This window comes from Wyeomyia smithii, chromosome 2 (genome assembly GCF_029784165.1).
Source record: "Wyeomyia smithii strain HCP4-BCI-WySm-NY-G18 chromosome 2, ASM2978416v1, whole genome shotgun sequence".
NCBI lineage: Eukaryota > Metazoa > Arthropoda > Insecta > Diptera > Culicidae > Wyeomyia > Wyeomyia smithii.
The window spans coordinates 33353024-33374161 of NC_073695.1; the positions used below are offsets into that span (position 1 = coordinate 33353024).

At 38.2% G+C, this 21138-nt stretch overlaps 1 protein-coding gene across 2 annotated transcripts in view; it reads right to left on the bottom strand.

Annotated features, from left to right (window-relative positions):
• LOC129725845 (gamma-1-syntrophin) overlaps nt 1-19876 on the bottom strand; it is a 117148-nt gene extending 97272 nt beyond the window's left edge. For both annotated transcript variants that reach the window (XM_055682160.1, XM_055682159.1), the window contains exon 1: nt 18870-19876. The gene's annotated coding sequence lies outside the window, so the exon portion shown is untranslated. The remainder of the gene's footprint in view (nt 1-18869) is intronic.
• Nucleotides 19877-21138: the final 1262 nt, after the last annotated feature.

The following is a 21138-nucleotide window of genomic DNA, read 5'->3' on the forward strand; positions in this document are numbered from 1 at the left end:
TTCAACATCAAGCCCGTTATATAATAATAACAAACGTTTCTAATTCCCTTAAGCAGTAATACTCAGAAGAGTTTCAAAAGCATCTATATCTTACGAACGATATTTGTTATTCCCATTTGAACTGCATCCCACGTCAGACAAAATAAACACCATTTCCACAAACCACATCCTCCACCACCACCTCGCGCCATCATTAGCTTACCCTGAGGAAGTGATTGATGGCGTCCCTTCGGGGATACGAAGACATTACAAGAACAATTATTATCGTTCAATCTTTCCCTTACATAGTGCAGTGCTTTACCTTTTTCGTCACGGGTCTCGACTCGATCGACGGACGGGTGTACCCTTGCAGTGCCAACTGCAGCAGCGATCATACCGAGTGAATCAGTGAGTGGCGCCTTGAAGAAAATCAGCACCAAAAGAAACACGCAGATGAAACTCAGTATCCTGTGGAACACGTAAAGACTTAATTATAAAAGCAGCGTATCGCTTGTTCCTTTCATTGCTCAGATTTCAATCATCTTTTTATCGCGTTTCTGCTGCTGGCACAATCTCCGGCAGGGACAGTTATGAATTAGAAACCCTTTTCAAAACGGAGGATAAAAAATGTGAAACGAAAATTTGGGAACTTGGCTGTGAAAATTGAATGAACAAATTGAAGTACCAAGCTTGTATCGAGCGATTTAGCTGAGCAGAACTTTAAAGTATCACCATCGTATGTATTATGCTTACCGAGGTCTAGATTATGGTGTCTCTCGGATGGTTTCGCTCCATTGCATCCTACATTGGGGATGCAGTAAGATTTTTTTTGTATCACATACGTGCTTCGTCAGCATATATGCATGGACAAGAAGTGTTTGTATTCAGGGGGGTCGGGACAGAGAACAACCGACCCGTTGAAAACGAGAAAAGAACGTTTAAAGGTTTAAAGATCGATTCTCACTGGTCCTCGGAAGGGATTTGTTCTCTGACAGTGTAAAAACGTTCTGTGTGAAGCAACCTTTATACGGTCTTTGAGCTCATGGCCTAAGGAGAAGAGAACCCTTCAATACTCTCGACCGTAACAATTTTTCATCTCAGAACAATTAATTAGGTTTGAACCTTATGAAAAATGACGACAACCGTTTCCAGCTGTCTGTTTTACCTGGGTTTTTGTGGCACTCTCAAGTGGCCAAGATTAGGGAGGAGGGGGGGGGGGGGTGGAAAAGAAACAAAAAACATCTTACAGAGCGTCTCTCAATGTGGGTCAGCCATTCTCTCGAGAGGGTGTAGCATTTCAGATGAGAATAGATGAATGCTTTGATATCTGAGGCGGGCTCGTGCAATCGGATTGCATTGAGTGGTATAATTAGACATTTGCAACCATTGAAGTAGTTAGGTATCGGTTTTCAACTGGAATATAATCATTGGCACATAATACTTATGTAAGATTTCATCGGAATAATGGGGAGCATATGCACAGAGTCAAATTTGCGAAATTTCACTGTCAGTTACTTTGCTGTACCACAGAAGAAAAAAAAAACACGCCGTTGACAATTATAATCCGATTATGCGAGGAAGGAAAGAAATAAACCGCTACCATTTTCCAGCGGCTCACATTTTAATCAAATACCGCTTAAGTAGCCTTTGGGAGAACTCCTGTGCACTCCTCCCATACACAGTGGGTTGACGGAGCGCCCTAATTTCGGCAGGAAAAGTGCGCTGCGAATTATGTCCTTATCCCACTGGTTAGCTTTCTTTTCGAAAAAATAAAGGATTTTGCCAACCGGAGCTAATTATCTCCGGGGCTTTTAGTGGGTAATCACTCGCGCCTTGTATGCCCTTGCAGCAGACTAAACGGCGGAGGTCTGCTTTCGACCGGCAACCGAATGAAGAGTCGAGCGTCGAGACAATGGGGAAGTTTAAATAATGGCTCTTTTCTTCCGGTAAACCTTTTCTACTGTGCTTGTATTTTTTGTTGTTTTATATTTCGTATGGCAATTGCTCTATTAACGGCAAAACGAACTGTTCAGAGGAATTTCTGTACAGAAGTCATAGTTTGTGATGAACAATTGGATACGCTTCCGGTTATTTTGTTCGTTATTTATCGTTATAGTAGATGATACCAAAAGTTGAATATAATACATTTTTATAAATATGCGAGTGGTTGTGAAAAATGAAAACAATAGTAAATATGGATATTATGGCAATTATTGTCATTTTTTAAATCCTGACATTACACACTTTTGAAATTTAAACATTCTTGTCATTTAACACATCTTTAATATATTTGACATTTCATAATTTCTGTCATTTTTGACATTTATGACAATTATAGTGATCACCCGATTTCATGACCTTACTGATGCTGTTTGGAGTGATAAAATAACAATGATGATAACTTCAATAACTTAATACGTAAAATCTGAGATTTAAATTGACTACAAGCAATTTAAACATGAGCAATTCTCGCTGAAACCGTCCCACTGGTGACATGAGGTCTTTCAAAAAGTATATTTTTGTGTCTAAATGATTGAAAGTAGTGAAAAAATGAGAAAACCATTTTGGTTAGTTCATATTGATGGACCCCTCGGGCACAAATCAGTTAAACGGTTTTTACAAAAATTGATTTTTGAGCAATTCTTGATCTTTTTATTGATTTATTTCTCTTGAAATTGTCATTGAATTTCCTGCAAACAACACATCGTTTTTAACCCTTTCCCGCTCATGGTGACTCTAGAGCACCAAGAATTATAATCATCATATCATGACATTAAATAGTTTTTTGTGCTTACGATTGTTCCATAAACTTTTATATGCTGCCTCAGAGCATCACTGGGCATTTTCTTCAAAATACTACAGTTGACAGTAATTTTAGTTAGTCTACAAAGTGTTCAGCTTGAATTTTCTCGTGAAGCTATAAATTTTAATGAAAAACCTTGTGAGCGGGAGAGGGTTAAAAGGAATGATAGAGCTTTCATTTGAAGTAGAAAAAAATTGGCCGCCATCTTGGATCTCGCCGCCATCTTGGATTTCATCAGAAAAACGTGTTTTTGAGCAAGTTCGCAACCACCGATTTTAAATTTGACATATTATTTCCAGAGAGCGTTTTATAAGTGTTGGATAAAGGTTAATTTCGTTTTACATATTCATTAGGGTGGGGAATCGTTATATGGAAAAAACGAAACTTGATAGCAGAAAGCCAGAACCAAGTTTTTTTTATGTTCTATTTGGAGCCCCAAACAATCCTGAATTTATCGGAAGTCGATTGGTTTAGTCTCCGCTTGGCGCATTGCATTTCAAATTTATATGAAGATTTGTATGGAAAAACCAACGTTTTTGCATTTTCCATTCTATAGAGCTTAAAGTGGCTCAAACCATAGGTTTCATGGCTTCAAATGGTAGGTTTTTTGATGCCTAACAAATTGGCCGAACACATCAAAGAGCTAGGGTGTCCCAAGAAAATACTGGAGCTGTTCGAAGTTGAGTATGTCGAAATTTATGTTGCAAATCATTTTTTCTGCCAACACTGCCAGTGTACCGGGGTTAGTCAGATTTCCATCAGAAGTAACCTCTGAAACACGTTGTAGATTCTACCTACGCCTAGAATATTGTCCTGAATTTGTTTGTTTGATTCAGCTGAGTGTATAAACTCGTTACGACAAGTTATTTCTGATGGGAATGCTACTGGCGCCGCTACATTGGTAATGTTGGCAGTAAAACAATATTTTCTGCATTTAAATCGACATACCCATTTTTGAACAGCTATAGCTCTTCTTGGGGACATCCTAGCTCTTCAGTATCTTCTGCAAAGTTGTTAAACATCTAAAATACTATACTTTTAAATAATGTAGTGCATCATTAGATCATTATTAAGCTCTCTAGAAAGGTAGAAAGGTTTTCCCATATAAATTTTCATACAAATTTGAAATGAAATGCGCCAAAACCAAAAACAAAACCAATCGACTTCCGATAGGTTCAGGGTTGTTTGGGGCCCCAAAAGGAACCAAAAATACTTGGTTCTGGAAAATCGATCACTTTTCCCCACCCTAATATTCATACAAAATAATCTCAACTTTGGGTCGTAGCCTTCTGATTTTTCATCACGACATAAATATCTCTCATTAAAATTATATGGAATCAAAATTAAACCACATTAAACTGATGCTATTGCTTTTGGTAATTCTGAAAAATTGGCATCAACATTTTTGAGTTTATCTTCATTCTTTTTTCTTTATTTGTTAAAAATCCATCTGGCAAAAATAGTCTTAATGAATATGGACTAGTCAATGTAATTAAAAACTACGACGAACTCTTATTGCAAATTTGAATGATTGTGTGCCGAAATCAAAGAGATCTTCCACTTTAGAGAATGATCGGATGTAGCAAGCTAACGGGTCGTTGAATCCGAAATTAGTTCGGTGAAAACTAGGTAGTAACAATACAGTAGAGCGAAAAAGACGCTGTGAGGCCCGCAAATTCAATTTAGAAAGGATTTCTGATGAGTCGATTTTGAAGTTTAAAACTTTTGCTATGAACACCGCTTGTTCTTTGCGTCGTTGCAGTGTGTCAATCTCAAGCAAACGACAACGGTCAGGATATGGAGGCAGGTTAATCGGGTCACGCCACGGAAGATTTCTTAACGCAATCCTCACGAATTTTTTCTGCACTCGCTCGAGTCGCAAATTCCAGAGTAGTTGTTGGGGGCCCCAAACCAAGCTGGCATTTTCGAGGAGTGGCCGAACGATAGCACAATACAACGCCATCAAGCAATGGGGATCCATAAAGTCGCGAGCAATTTTCGAAACGAAACCAAGTTGTCTCGTCGCTCTAGCGATTATGTTGGTACGATGTAGATTGAATGTAAGTTTGGTATCCAATAAAACTCCGAGGTCACTAACGCGGTCAACTCTTGTTAGGTCTTGATTATCGATTTGATAGTTGAATACAATAGGATTCATTTTACAGTGAAAAGTCATCACTTGACACTTATTTTTTTTTTAAGGGGGGTTTTGTTAGTAGCTTAAGTATTTATGATAAATATTAGTAAGTAATGAGTATGTGTGTCCAATCACAAATGGTGACTTCTCAACACTGTTTGCTTTCGCAATTAGGACTTATCATTCGTACGGATTTAAACCTACTTGTCAGAAAAGGGGAAGTAAACTTACAACTAACTTGATTGCTAACTTATTGGCTATAAAGAGAGCTTATCGTAGCAATTGAGAATTGCAACGATTTTTGTCGTAAATTGTTAATAATTTTATTTGACATAGCTTCTAATGGTTCAACACCAGTAAGTCTATGTAATTCGAGTGTACCAAACCAAGGAGGACGCTTCAAAATCATTTTCAGAATTTTATTCTGAATCCTTTGGAGCGTTTTCTTCCTTGTTGAACAGCAACTTGACCAGATCGGTACAGCATAAAGCATTGCTGGTCTAAAAATTTGTTTGTAAATCAAAAGTTTGTTCTTTAAACAAAGTTTAGAATTCCTGTTAATGAGAGGATATAAACATCTCGTATATTTGATGCACTTGGCTTGTATACTCTCAATGTGCTCTTTGAAAATAAGTTTTTTATCATAAATTAGTCCCAATTACTTAACCTTGTCAGACCAACGTAAAATAACCCCATTCATCTTGACAACGTGGTTATTGTTTGGCTTGAGGAAAGAAGCCCTAGTCTTATGAGGAAAAATTATCATTTGAGTTTTAGAAGCATTGGGAGAGATTTTCCACTTTCGCAAGTAGGAAGAAAAAATATCTAAACTTTTCTGCAATCGACTGCATATGACCGAAGACTTTTTCCTTTTACGGAAATGCTTGTGTCATCGCAGAACAATGACTTTGTGCATCCTGGAGGCAAATCAGGAAGATCTGAAGTGAATATGTTGTACAGGACTGGACCCAAGACTGAACCTTGAGGTACACCTGCTCTGACAGGAAATCTATCAGATTTTGAATTCTGATAGACAACCTGCAGAGTTCGATCAGTAAGATAATTTTTTAAAATTTTGATTAGGAAAATTGGAAAATTAAAAGTTTGCAATTTCGCAATCAAACCTTTATGCCAAACACTGTCGAATGCTTTTTCTATGTCTAAAAGAGCAGCTCCAGTGGAATAACCTTCAGATTTGTTAGCTCGTATCATATTAGTCGTGCCCTCATACAGCTGCCCACTCTGGCGAATAGGAGAAGTTTGCTGCAACGTTTATTTATTTTCGATCTTCTGGGAAACAATATTGACAGCACAGAGCTACTAGAACGAGTTCATCTCAACGTACCATCTAGAATTACTAGACGATCGGATTTTTTGAGACTACCTATGCATCGCACTTTATTTGGCCAAAACGATCCAATTGAACTATGTTGTCGTGCATTTAACGTTGTGTCTGAATTCTATGACTTTGGTATAACCAGGACCGCTTTTAAATCTAGAATAAGTTAATATTAAGAACTGTCTGTACGATTTAATCGAAGACCAGTAAATAAATAAATAATTCTGAGCAATTGATGAGTAGTGGAATGCCCATGGCGAAATCCAAACTGTTCATCTACAAAAATTGAATTTTCGTTAATGTGGGATATCATTCTGTTAAGAATAATTCTCTCAAACAGTTTACTTATTGAAGAAAGCAAACTGATTGGTCGATAACTTGAAACTTCAGCTGGGTTCTTATCCGGTTTTAAAATTGGAGTAATTTTTGCATTTTTCCATAATTTGGGGAAAATATGCAATTTTGAAGCAGCAATTGAAAATTTTCACTAAAAATTCCATTGGGCTCTCAGGGAGATGTTTGATTAGTATATTAAAGATTCCATCGTCACCAGGTGCTTTCATATTTTTGAAATTTTTAATAATTGATTTAATCTCATTCAAGTTAGTTTCAATTATTTCTGCAGGTAAAAAATTCTGGGAAGAAATTAAATCAAATTGACGTGTGACTTCATTTTCAATTGGACTCACAAAATTCAAGTTTGAGTTATGAACACTCTCAAACTGCTGAGCAAGTCTTTGAGCCTTTTGTTCATTGGATACAAGAAAACGTTCACCATCTTTTAAAACTGGAATAGGCTTTGAAGGTTTCTTAAGAATTTTCGACAGCTTCCGAAAGGGTTTTGAATATGGTTTCAATTTTTCAACTTCAGTCTCAAAATTTTGATTTCTCAGTAGAGTAAATTTATGTTTAATCTCTTTCTGTAAATCTTTATAAATAGTTTGAAAAACAGGGTCACGAGAACGTTGGTGTTGACGTCTGCGGACATTTTTCAAACGAATTAGAAGTTGAAGATTCTCGTCAATTATTGGTGAATCAAATTTCACTTGAGCCTTTGGAGCAGAATAATTCCTGGCATCAACAATTGCACACTTTAATGCTTCCAAAGCGGAATCAATATTCACTTCGTTTTGCAAATCAAGCTCATTATTGAAATTTCTCTCAATATGAGTTTTGTATCTTTCCCAATTAGCCTTGTTATAATTAAAAACAGAGCTCATAGGGTTTAAAACTGATTCGTGTGATAAAGAAAAAGTTATTGGAAGATGGTCAGAATCAAAGTCAGCATGTGTGATCAAATCACTACAAACATGACTTTGATCTGTTAGCACCAAATCAATTGTTGATGGGTTTCTTACAGAAGAAAAGCATATAGGACTCTTCGGAGACAAAATAGAATAGTATCCTGAAGAACAATCATTGAATAAAATTTTGCCATTGGAATTTCTTTGAGAATTATTCCATGAACGATGTTTAGCGCTAAAATCGCCGATTATAAAAAATTTCGAACGATTTCTGGTGAGTTTTTGTAAATCACCTTTAAAATAATTTTTGTGCTCGCGTGTGCATTGAAATGGTAAATATCCTGCGGCAATAAATAAAATCCCAGGTTCAGTTTGTACTTCAATTCCCAAAGTTTCAATAACTTTCGTCTCAAGATGGGGAAGAGCACGATGTTTGATTCGGCAATGAATAACAATTGCAACTCCACCGCCGGAACCCTGAATCCTATCATATCTATGAACCACGTAATTGGGATCATATTTTAATTTTATGTTAGGTTTCAAAAATGTTTCAGTAATAATTGCATTTTACTGTTAAAAAATTAAAAAGCTCATTCTCATTGGCCTTCAATGAGCGAGCATTCCAATTTAAAGACACTTATTAATATCAACCGTCAACCGTCAGCCGGTTTTTGCGGCACCAGTAAACAAACTTATCCAAAAGTCCCTGAAGCCGCCGACAATCGTCGATAGAGCGTATAATCAGATACAGCTTAAGATTGTTTGCGTATACTAGTTTACAGCCAACATCCAGCAGTAAGGAAACGTCATTGAAAAACAGCGTAAACAGCAATGGTCCTAAGTTGCTACCTTGTGGAACGCCGAAGGTATTTGAAAACTGAGACGAACAACAGGAATTAATGTATACTCGAAGAACTCTATTGCATAAGTATGAGCTAAGCCAACCGACAAACCTCTGCGATGCACCAAGTCGTAAGATTTTTTTTAGTAATATTTTATGGTCAATCTGATCAAACGCTGCTTTTAAATCTGTGTAGATTACATCGATTTGAGCTTTTTGTTCGATGTGCGATATGCAAGTCGACGTGAAGTCAAGCAAGTTTGTACTTACTGAACGACCAGTCATAAAACCGTGTTGGTCACTAGAAATATAACTCTTAGTGCGTAAGAGCATAAACGAACTCACAATTATTTCGAATAATTTAGATGCAGCAGAAAGACTAGTGATGCCACGATAGTTCCTAACGTTTCGGCGGTCCCCGTTTTTAAATATCGTGAACATGTAAGAATGTTTCCAAACTGTGGGAAACTTGCCTTGCTCTTAAAAATTACAGAAAAAATTGTTTTCCATTCAACACTAAAAGTTCGTGAGAATAGTTTTTGCTTGACGAATTGGATAGAGCTCATCAGAATAGAGCTGAGGTAGTGTACTAAGAGGCGCAGGGTTGAGTATCAGCTAGTTGAAATTTTTTTGACATGGTAGACATTTTTGACATTTTTTGATATGTTGCAATTTCTGGAGATTTCAAATAAAAAGCAAGCAAAACCAAAGCCTTGGTGCTACATTCCGGTTCGGAACTCGACCTTCTGTTTATTATACTCAGACTTCGCAGCCAAATATTTTGTGTACATGACAATTGCGGGGCTAGCGCTACGATCCTACTGACACTAAAAGTCTCTCTCAAAATTGGGACTCGAGCCTATGACGATTGGCTTGTTAGACTAGCATCGTACCTCAAAACCAAAAAAGTACAGCTTAGTCATTTTATAAATTTACGGCGTCGTCAACATCTTCAGACACTTTCAGACATTTCATGCATTGAATATATTTGCCGTTTATACATTTCAGACATATAGGATATTTCAGACATCTATGGTGCTTAAACATTCTAACTAGCCGATCACTACAGACAGACAGACAGACAGACAGACAGACAGACAGACAGACAGACAGACAGACAGACAGACAGACAGACAGACAGACAGACAGACAGACAGACAGACAGACAGACAGACAGACAGACAGACAGACAGACAGACAGACAGACAGACAGACAGACAGACAGACAGACAGACAGACAGACAGACAGACAGACAGACAGACAGACAGACAGACAGACAGACAGACAGACAGACAGACAGACAGACAGACAGACAGACAGACAGACAGACAGACAGACAGACAGACAGACAGACAGACAGACAGACAGACAGACAGACAGACAGACAGACAGACAGACAGACAGACAGACAGACAGACAGACAGACAGACAGACAGACAGACAGACAGACAGACAGACAGACAGACAGACAGACAGACAGACAGACAGACAGACAGACAGACAGACAGACAGACAGACAGACAGACAGACAGACAGACAGACAGACAGACAGACAGACAGACAGACAGACAGACAGACAGACAGACAGACAGACAGACAGACAGACAGACAGACAGACAGACAGACAGACAGACAGACAGACAGACAGACAGACAGACAGACAGACAGACAGACAGACAGACAGACAGACAGAGCTGCATTTTTATATGTTTAGATTCTCTACGATGGCAAATGGTATGGCGAATAAGGAGTTCTGCTTAGACACTGAAAAATGGTTTGATTCATGGATAGTTTCAAAAGACGAACATCGTATCGGGGACAAAGGGACTTGGGACAAAGTTGTGGCTAGCAACGGGCAATACTTTGAATGATTTATAGGGTACTATTTATTCTAAATAAAGTTTCATTTTTATGATAAAATGGCGAGAATTTAGTTGTAAATTAAATTTTTTAAACTCTTTAGTCATTTTAGAAATCTTAATGTTTCATACGGTTAAACGTTTTCATAGCCGACGTTCATTCGAAGGTTTTCAATGTTAGAAAACACGAATTTCCAGTGGACATTTTGAGTTTTTGCTTGATTAGTTATTTTCCGATGACAGGGTGTTTTAAGTATATTTAAAAAAAAAACAGTTTGAACGGGCTTTTCGTACTGTGATTTGATACATGGGTCATCGTTCTAATAAAATGATTAAAATTGTTGATGCAACCTATGTTCGAGAATGCAAACTATCTCAATTTCAACTGAAACATAAAGTTTTACAGCCTCTTCACAATGCCGTATTAACGATATGAACATGTGTGTCAGCGTTGTAGCAATAAAATAATTGTGACACTTCTCTGGAGTCGCTTTTTTGCTACCCTCTAAAAACAATTCCAGCAGCTGCAAAAACAATCCGATGCAAGACACTTTCAAGCCAGCAGCGCAGCGTTCGCTCATCAGCCATGTCATGTTGCTTCTCGCCTTTTTCCTACGACTGTGAAAGCGCGCCGGCTTCTTGCTGTTCTCAAATCCGTTCGTGTGGGGAGTTTTAGTTGCTCCCGGGCGATAGCATATCTGTTCCATCTTTATTGCTGTTTTATTTTATTTTTTTCCTACTCTCTAGCTCGTAGCGTAATACCTATGTCGACATGGAATAAATGCATGTGCCGTAACCCGGTCCGGTAGCGCGCGCCGTGGAGTAATATCGCCGCTGCTGCTATCTAGCCGGGAGCGGAGCGAGAAAGAAACAGAACTACCACACGATTGATATCACATCACGAATCGTGTACCAACGCCATCGTACACGTAGGAATGGTTACTTTCAATACGAAACGTGACTGCTCTGTAAGCGTTCGATATTTTTCAGTTTTCCCATTCGAGTTTTGAACTTTTTTACGAGCTGTAATTTAGCGTCGAAATTTGTGTTTAACCTGTGGGAAACTATCGATCGTTTACCGTTTGTTCTGTAAGCAATCGATAGCGCATGGTTTGCTATTACCTACTCTTGTCTTGTCTTGCTAATTCGATATGATCAACCTTTTCCCATGTGAAATTGATATCGATTGGTGTTGAGTTTTAAGTTTTAAAATTTGATATACGCCTCAAAGTGATAACTTGTATTCAAATTAAAATTTTTCCGTAAAAGCAACAGCTCAACAGCTCATTCCTGTTTACATTAGCAGTAGTTTGTGTCGCAATATCACATCATGTAAGCAAGTTGAATCATCATTTTTTGTCCCCACGGAAAATCCCTGATCTAAATAGTAAAGCAAATAGCACGCACAGTTGATTCCATTGCATTTAATCGTGAAATATATGTGTGAATCAGCTCCACCCAGTTTGAACGCTCTCTTTAATGTAGTTTTTAAAGGATAGAATCGTTATTAAATGGTACTATTTTTGGTATTTGAAGACATATAATCTTATAAATACAAATCGAGCATAGCAAAGTGTTTGTGTATTTTTCCCAAGTATGACATTAGCACCACTCAACGCCAAGGTAATTCATCGATAAGGTTCATCAATTTAATTAAAAATTACCGAAGGCATCAGTCAATTTGCGCCCACAGTGCGCGCTGTCTTCTTGACACACTGAGCTGCGATGCCATGATATACGACAATAGGGCACTCTCTGTAGCAAGCCCTTCTGCTGCGCGCGACTTCTCTCTGCTACCGCGTTATCATTGCCCACACGCGGCGACCCTCTCCTATTCCTTCCTTACCGCCAAACCATTCATTGGACGACACTTCACTGTGTTAACATCTAAGCTCTTCTCGCAGCCAGCAGCTCTAAAACTTTTCACAAGCAATTTCAATCTAGAGGAGGCGAACTTTGCCGACGAAGTGATGAGAGAATGCACGCTACTGACTGGACGGACCTGAGCTGGTGTGGTGGCCTTGCAGGTAAAAGCAGCTGATTTTTTCGCTTTCAGCAGCATTCAACACCTAATTGTAGTGCACGTGCCTGCACGGGCCGCCGACGTCGACGCTGCGCTCGAAATGTAGAGTAGATATCATTCAATTTATCCAGTCCGCCCGGCGGAGCTGGAAGAAGAGTGAAACCAGCGAACGAGGTCGCCGCGCCGTGTCAGGTGTGGTGGTGCTTTCGGAGCAGTCGTCGTTGATTGAAAAATCTGATAGCGCAGCTTCCTACCCATATACCTAGGTGTTATAGCAGCCGCCAAGTCTCATGCACTCGGTGATGACGTCTGATCGTCAGCAGCAGCCTTGGGGGGTCTGCTGTCGGTCCGGTTTTGGGAACAAAATCTGAGCTCATGATAGCTTTTTAGGACTTTCGAAGTATATTTGTCGTTTTGCTGCACTTCAAAGGGATTTTATTATTACGCTGATACGACATGTCCCAAAAAGTATCCAAATTTCGACATGTAAATATTAAGATTCCCAGAAAAAAGCCTTAATAAATTGTAGCCTCTTTTAATCTTTTTACACTACACTTTTATTTCACTTTACTTTAAATTCTTACTTACTTTACTTTACCTTACCGACGGATTATCGATCCAGTGCCGAATCTAAAATACGTCGCCATGTCCCTCGGTCTTGGGCTGCTATCCTCCAATCGCCCCTAACACCCATTTCGCGTGCATCCTCGTCGACAGCACACATCCGACGAGTGCGGGGTCTACTCCGAAGTCGACGACCACTATCGGGATTCCTGCTAAATACAGCCTTCGCTTGACGCTCATCCGGCATTCTCGCTACAGGCCCAGCCCACTGAAGCCTGCCGTGTTCTATCCGCTTGACTATATCCGCAGATTTGTATGCCTGGTACACTTCATGGCTCATGCGTCTGCGCCAAACACCATTTTCTAGTTTGCCGCCAAGGATTGAACGCAAAACCCTACGCTCAAAAACACCGCCAAAAGAACTCGCCGATCAGCCTCTTTCAGCATCCATGATTCATGGCCGTACAGAGCCATCGGAAAAATCAATGTTTTATAGAGTGCAAGTTTAGTACGGATTTGCAGACTGCGGGACCTTAGCTGGTTTCGTAATCCGTAAAAGGCCCTGTTTGCGGCTGCTATCCGCCTCTTTAAATTTTATCACTTTTAAAAGTGAAGTGAAATAAAAGCGTAATGTAAAAGTGTGTAGATTCTGTCAACAGTTCGAGGAAAAATTAATGCTTGTTTCAGTCACCAATTTTACTCCTTCTGAATCCCGGATAAGGAATAGATGACTTAATGATACTTTTATCAATCATATAATCATATTTCTTTCCGCTGTATTGAGAGGCCAAAGTCAACGCACTTACAAGATATTTACCAATAATAGTATGGTTTTGAGTATTCGTAGGAGTACACTGGGGTCTTTTTTTTACGCGGGTTATTTTTATGCGTTTTTAGAATGCGTTCAGTAGGAGTAAACATATTCTAATCTTATAAACGCGGTACAATCAATCGCGTAAAAAAGACCCCAGTGTATTCTTTCAATTACACCCTCCCCGTAATCGTGTTTCCTAAGGAAAACGTGCGAGCTTTTCCGAAAAAAAAAATCGTTCATAAACATAAACATATCATGAAAATAGGCCTATATTATCATTATCATGATAGAAGGGTGTTTAAAATTTTCAGAATGAAATTTCAAGCATATCAAGACAACGGCCAAAAAATTGGAGAAATTCGATCGGTGATAAAATGAGCCTAATTTGAAATCATTTTTATCCATTTATGGTTACTCTGAGCTCATTTTGAGATAGTTTTCTTGTTTAACCATTTCTGGCCTTCAGTAGCGTTTTTTGCCATAAGATCATTTTTATTTTTAATTTATTTCTGGTCTTTCGAAACGTTTAAATATTTGATTATTTTTAAATATAATGGGATAATTTCATCAGTTATCTTTGGCAGGTGAAAACTTTTTTTTCCACCATTTCAAGCTTTATTTAGTATCACTTCAAGTCTTTGATAGCGTTTTGTCACTAATCGGAGCTTAATTCGAGATCACCTATTTTAGTCTTCTCTGGTGTTTAGAAGTTTTTTTTTTCATTATTTTGAGCTTTATTTTGGATAATTTTTTTGTTTGGCCATTTCTGATCTTTGTTAAAATAATTTGTTTAACATGGTGGGATCATATTCTTATTTGGTTATTTCTGGTTTTAAGGAGATTTTCCCATACTCTGAGCTAGATTTGGGATCATTTTTTCAGCCAATTATGGTCTGTAGATGCGTTTTTAACCATCAAATCGTTTCCGTTTCTGATCATTTGTGGTCTTCAGAAAAATTATGAGCTCAGTTCGAGATCATTTTCTGACTATTTCGGGCCTTTAGTCGTTCTAATTTTATTTTTTTTTCGTCGTTCTAAGTTTATTTTGCATCATGTTTTCGTTTTTTGTTATTCCAAGTTTAATTGAGAAACACTCCATTTTTAACCATTTCTGGTATTCAGAAGCGTACTTTTGCCATTCTGCGGTAGTTTGTGACAATTTATTTTGGCCATTCCTCTTTGGAAGCGTATTTTCGTCTTGCTTTCTGTGCTAAATTGGGGATCATATTCTTATTTTATTTTATTACTTGATAATGAATCGTTTTCTTTTATAGTAATTTCTTGTTTTTGGAAGCGTTTTTCGCTATCTTAAATTTTAAATTACTTTTGTTTTTAGTAATTTATGGTCATAAGAGACGTTTTGTACTATCCTGAGAAAATTTTTTGTTCACTGGTTCTAGTCTTTGAGTCCGTTTTCGAAATTCGGGTTTGGATCATTTTAAATATCTAGAAGCTTTTTTTGTCATTCTCAGCTAAGTTCTGATCAAAATGGCGTCGAAACAAGAAGCATTGTGTAAGCGCAATGTACAGCTTGCCCCAAAATCTTGGCAAAAAGTTCATGGAAAATCATTCCAAGAGCTAAAATATTTCGGTTTCGAATGTAGTACTATCTTGCAAACCTCATTAATAATTACCAGTAGAAGTCAAGTCTGGCCAAAGTGATGAACAAAATAGTTATCCGTTCTTTTTGTCAAAATCATGGTTCAATCTCAGTGGTTTAGCTATTATTCAAGAGGTGTGCCAGAACGGATGGTCGAAGAAAACTTTGATTCCATTTCTTCAAAACACCGTGCTGATAGAAGGTATGTGTTTTTTTTTGTTTTTCGGAAAATCCGTAATCTTGATTTGGATTCACTTATTTTGCGCCGTTTCTAATTATTAGGAGCGATTCTCCGCTAGTCTGAGCTAAATTTTTTTGCTTACCCATTTTTGACTTTCAGAAGTGTTGTTCGCCATTCCGGGCCTGATTTGGAATCATATTAGTATTTAGTAATTTCTGGTTCTAAAAAGTATTTTTTCGTCATTCTGAACTTATTTTAAATCATCTATTATGAGCCAGTTGGATTGAATTCGGCCTATTCTGGCTCTATTTTGGTCTAAAAATGGGCCTTCTGAGCTTAATGTGGAATCATTTTTCTGTTATTTCTGGCCTTTAAAGGAGATTTTTCGTTAATTCAAGCATAACTCATGGTTTATTCGGTCATTTTTGACCTTCAGAAGGGGTTTTTACCCTTCTGAGTTGATTTGTGGATCACAGGTTTTGAGCCATTTCTTGCATTCAAAAGCAATTCTTCACTAAATTTTAATTTTGGATAATTTTTTACCATTTCCGGTTTCAAAATGTAAAACAAGACAATTAAAGTACTGTTCTTCGAAATATTTTTCATTGAAAAAGTAAGCTATAAAATATTTGTTACAATCAAATTTCCACAATTTCGAATGAAGTGAAGGACTTCAAAAAAACCGGCATTGATGCGTTTAAGGGTCCTAGCAGCACCATACTGTTGCTTGTTTCTTGTTTTCTTGCTTGCTTGTTTTCTCTTCACTCATGCATTGAACAAAATCTTGTGCATTTTATTCGAAATGGAGCGTATATTCACGAAAATACAAAAATTATTTTCTTCACATTTTATTTGGTGAATAATATTTCTTAAGATGGAGATAATCGACTAGCTTTACTCAAAATTTTATAACAAATTATCACGCAAAAAGCACTGTTTTTCCACGTTGTTGTCTTTCTACATTTTTTGGACATTGTTCTGCGGAACATTCGGATAAACGCAGTCGGTTCTAAATTACTTGAAGAGAATATTTACAGAAATTTATTAAATAACAATACATTTTTCACAAAGCTACCTCTCTCAAACGTAATTGAGCACTTCACTCAATAATACCCAATGACTCTTCAGCAATAGAATAAGAAGAAGACGAATATGTGAGATTAATCCGTTGTTGCGCCTTAAGTGATCAGTTCTCCCTTGTAATACAAAATTAAGATCACTTTAGGGTGAATGTAAAGTCCAATTAGTATTTAAATGTTGTTTACCAATATTCAAGATTATAAAAAATAAAAAAAATTTCAGAAGAAATATGTTCTGTTTTTGGCATTGTTCCATATTTGGAAACTGAAAATCGAGGAGCGCGTTGCCAAAAACGGAACTCACCTGTATACGTTTCCACAAGGCTTGACCATTTTCAATAGTACAGTTATTTGCATAACAAAAATTTAACAATTTTCTAGACTTAACTATGCGTTTTAGTATCGTATATAAGCAGATAACATAAGATGCCGCACTCAGTTACGCAACATTATATTACGCTGCTGTTGGGTGTTGTATATTGACGAAGGAAGAGTAAATTCAGTTCGTGCTGAGACTTAGAGATAAAGTGGAATTTATAACCGTTCCAATATTTTGAATGTGGTGTAACGAATGAAAATATATTAACTCTTCAAGTAAGCATTTTATTTGCCCTCAAGAAAAAAAATTTGTTGTTAAACTCAAAATCGGATATGATGCTGATCGCAACTCTGCGCGACGTTGACAGTGGGAATAATGCATTTTTCCGATAATACAATGGAAAGTTGTTTTCACACTGGAAATTTGACGGTCCACAGATTTTGATTACCAGTATCCCTAAACATGCCACTGTACCAACCGCTAAACCGCCGGCGCTGGCACTACAGTTGCCGCTACCGCACAGCAACTATTTTTTGGTACAGAAAGTGCCGCTGCACCTACCGTTGACGTTGCTACCTCTACTGATATCTGTTGCAGCTAACCGCTGTTACTTAGCTAGGAGAACCCTAGTCGCCATGACTGGTTTAAGCAGAGACAGGATTCTTCATAGCATAAAGAGAACATGGTTTACTAGGTACATAATTTTTCCCACCGTTCTGAAGAAAGCAAGCGTTAACGGAACGCGTGACCAATCATAGATCGAAATCTGCGTTTCAAGGAGGCTTGACAATTTTCAGAGATGTAACAGTTCGAATAATCGAATTACAATTTTCTGCATTTGGGTGGATCATAAATGATTTTCCAAGCGGTTGTTGTAATAACGAAGGATCCATTTAAAACTAACCGATATATAAGCATTTCAAATTGGACATATTTTTCCCTTTTCCGTTTTTTAGATTATAATTTTACACCCCTCAATAGCCGAACTTCCTAAAAGATGTGATCTTACGTCAAAAACCGATGCCGATAATGCTGAACGTTGAATAAAATGTGTTGAGAATAGCTTACAAAGGCTTGCATGCGGAATAATCAATGTGTTTTTTGATTGCTAAAATGTACGAGATTTTTATGATATAATTACTGTGACCTTTATTTTCGAGAAAATCGAGAAGGAGTTGGGACTAATGACTTAATTCCACCAGCAAAACTATCCCGCACAATAGCGTACAACAATAAACGACGGTGCTGTGTTCGTGTTCGCAAACAAATATTTATTGCAGTCAAACAACCCAGTGGAGGGTTATATCTGAGATATGACCGCATTTTTTACGCAGAATCATGCAAGTTGTTATTTATCAAACTTCTCAGTAGTATTCAACTATTTGTTTGCACAATGATGTATATCAAAAATGTTCCAAAAAATGTCACATCGGTTTTTTCTAAAGTAAAATATCTTTTGGTTCACTGCAACCTATTTCCAGGAAGTTGAAAAATGTGTTTTTCCGTAAAAAATTTCGATTGAAAACTCAACGAACGAGAATACAACACGATAACATCTGCTCTTAGAAAAAAGAAAGCTGAATGTCAGTTCACCTTTTTGCTAGTTTCCAATGTATGATAATTGTAATCGATTCTGTGCACAAAAATTGAAGTAATGTTATATATGAAATTTAAGTCGAAAATGGTAGTATTCTGAAGAGGATGCAGAATTTGTACGAGAAAAATAATCCAATCACATGTTTACTCGACTTTTTGCTACTTGCCATAAACCATGTCACAAGTATGGGGAACATTTGTACTAACAACAAAATCGAAACCCGGTTGGTGGTATCAAGGTTATATGCATTTGTTACATATTTCAAAGTATGCCACCTTAGCAAGATAATACGCAGTTCTATGTCAAAACAAAAAAAGAAGTTCCGTTGTACCAAATAGTTGACAAATGAAACCAAAATCAAAGCCAGTCTTGTTGTGTTCCATGAAACAGGTCTTCACTTCACACTAACCTCTGAGCTACCGTGGGCTACCCAAACAAATGTGAGCACGCTTCAGAATGTAACAGAAACAGGGATTAAATGAGGTTTACCTTGAACAGTGCACAGTTGCTAGTGGTGCGCCTTACTGGCCGCCAGTTTCAGATCAGATCGGTGCCTCTGCAGATGGACTGAATGCACACAGTCAACCTCCACTCGGTGCGAATCCACTTTGTCTGAGTTCTGTTTCTGTTTTTTTTTGCGCTCTGTGCCACTCCAACTATATTAACTGCTTTGTTGTGTGTACTTCAACCGAAACTATCAGCAAACAATTTCGCATAGCATCACCTCACCTCGCCTGGCTGCCGTCCGGCGATTGGGCTCCCAGCGGCTGTACACTCAAGGTAAGCTGGTTTGATTACTCCACGCAAAAAATATACCATTTATTGAACGCAACCACTGACCAATTGCAACACTTCTTCCTTTATTGGATTCGCCTTTAGATTCGCGCTTCCACGGGTACTTGTTCCACCACCCAACGGAGGGGGCGGGTGTGAGGCGGATCGTTTCTCTACTGGATTATAGCATACACACCGCACCCAAGAAGGCGTTTTTCCTCAAACTTGCGATTATTGCCCACTTGTGAGCTACAAATTAGCCCTATCGAACTTTTGCCACAGAGAAAAGGTGCCACTATCGGTGGCAATGGGAGACGGTACGCAACTTTCCTCGTGCCCCAAAAAACACGACCTACACTCGCGTTCGCTAGCTGAAAATTGAGAATAAACAGCAAATCGATTTTTCTCAGTAAACCACTTTCTGATGCTGCCTGCCCACGTTGGCCCGCTTATCGCTGCTAAATGGAAAACCCAGATTCGTACTGCACGCACCGTAATATCATTCACTAGTTGGATAAAAATTCCACCGTAGACCCGTAAGGGTAGATAATCTATTTCTACTTTTTTTTAATTATGAACAATAGTTCTAAGGTTTTACACTCTGCACTATGTAGGAAAAACCGTGTATATATATACTGGGAAGAGCTATAGAGTTTCCGACTTACTACACAGCGTTTCTGTGACCGACCGTTCAGTGAAACGCACGCAAACCCAATGAGCAGAGAGAGCAACGTGCAGTCAGCACGAGCCGCAGCATATCTGTAGTACCTATAGTATATCGTATAAAGCCTTCGTCGAGGCCCGTGTGCGACGTCGGTGTACGATGCCTGCAAGCCAGCCAGCCAGCATATAGCAGCCCCGTACGGCAATCTATTGGCTAGTGCAGCTGGAAAACTGCGAGCACGCTCTCCTTCTCTACCCAAACTCTCTTCCAGCTCTCCGTATTTCAAACCAAATGCAAAGCAACAGCCAATGTTTTTATAATTTTTGCTTTCCATGCCATTCTGACAGCTCTATCTATACAAATAAACCCGCAGTGTGTTTCGGTGTCGCTGTGCCACGGCCTTTTTGCGTGAATCATCTCACTCACGGTCCTCTTTTTCTCCCGCTCTCGCTCGCCTGTTCCGTTTTTTTATCTTTTGGGCCGAGGGAAAACAACGGGACGGGGTTGCTTTTTAGCTTGCCTTGGCAATCATTCAAAACAGAGAGCATACACTACATACTCTATGCTGGCTGGATGAATGAAAAATCAAGGCTCAATTGCTGCTGACAGCTGTTTGCAGCTGAGCTTCAGTGTAGCCGATAGAGTGAGCTTTTGCGACTAGCATTTCAATGTGTCGCATGATAGAATGTAAGAGCGTACAAGCGCATTTGAAAGGGAAAATGAAGCCACTACGGATGTTGCGTTAGATTTTAAACGGTTATACCTTTTTAACCACACAATGGATTGCATTCATTTAAGCTTCGTTAGATAGATAAAATGTAGCACAATGATGTGATTCATTATTTATCAAGATTACTTCACTATTCGGCAGTGATAATAATCAAAAACTTCGAATTTTGAACTTGGAATTTTTAAAGATAAATTTTTGATAATGTTCGTGATAATTTCCGATAGTTTGATCGAAATCAATTCTTTTATAGAAAGTACACATTGTTATCAGGAGAAAAATGAAACATTATGCCGTTTTGACCTTTCTTGTGAATTTTGGTGCCGGTATAGGAAACTTAAATGAGTTCTCTCGTTAGCGACGGTAATGTAGAAGCGACGAACCCGGCAAGCAATTACCCTGCGGCCTTTTGACGTACTTCTGCATTCACTAGGAGCACCAGAACTTATAAAAATGGTCTGTATAATGGTGGTATAATCTTGTTTGAGCTTGAAGACATTTTTTTGCTTTCGATGACCAATGTTATAGTTCGTACTTCATTTTCACCAGTCGAAAACCCGTAAATTGAATCTGTGAAAATTTTTCAAGGTTAC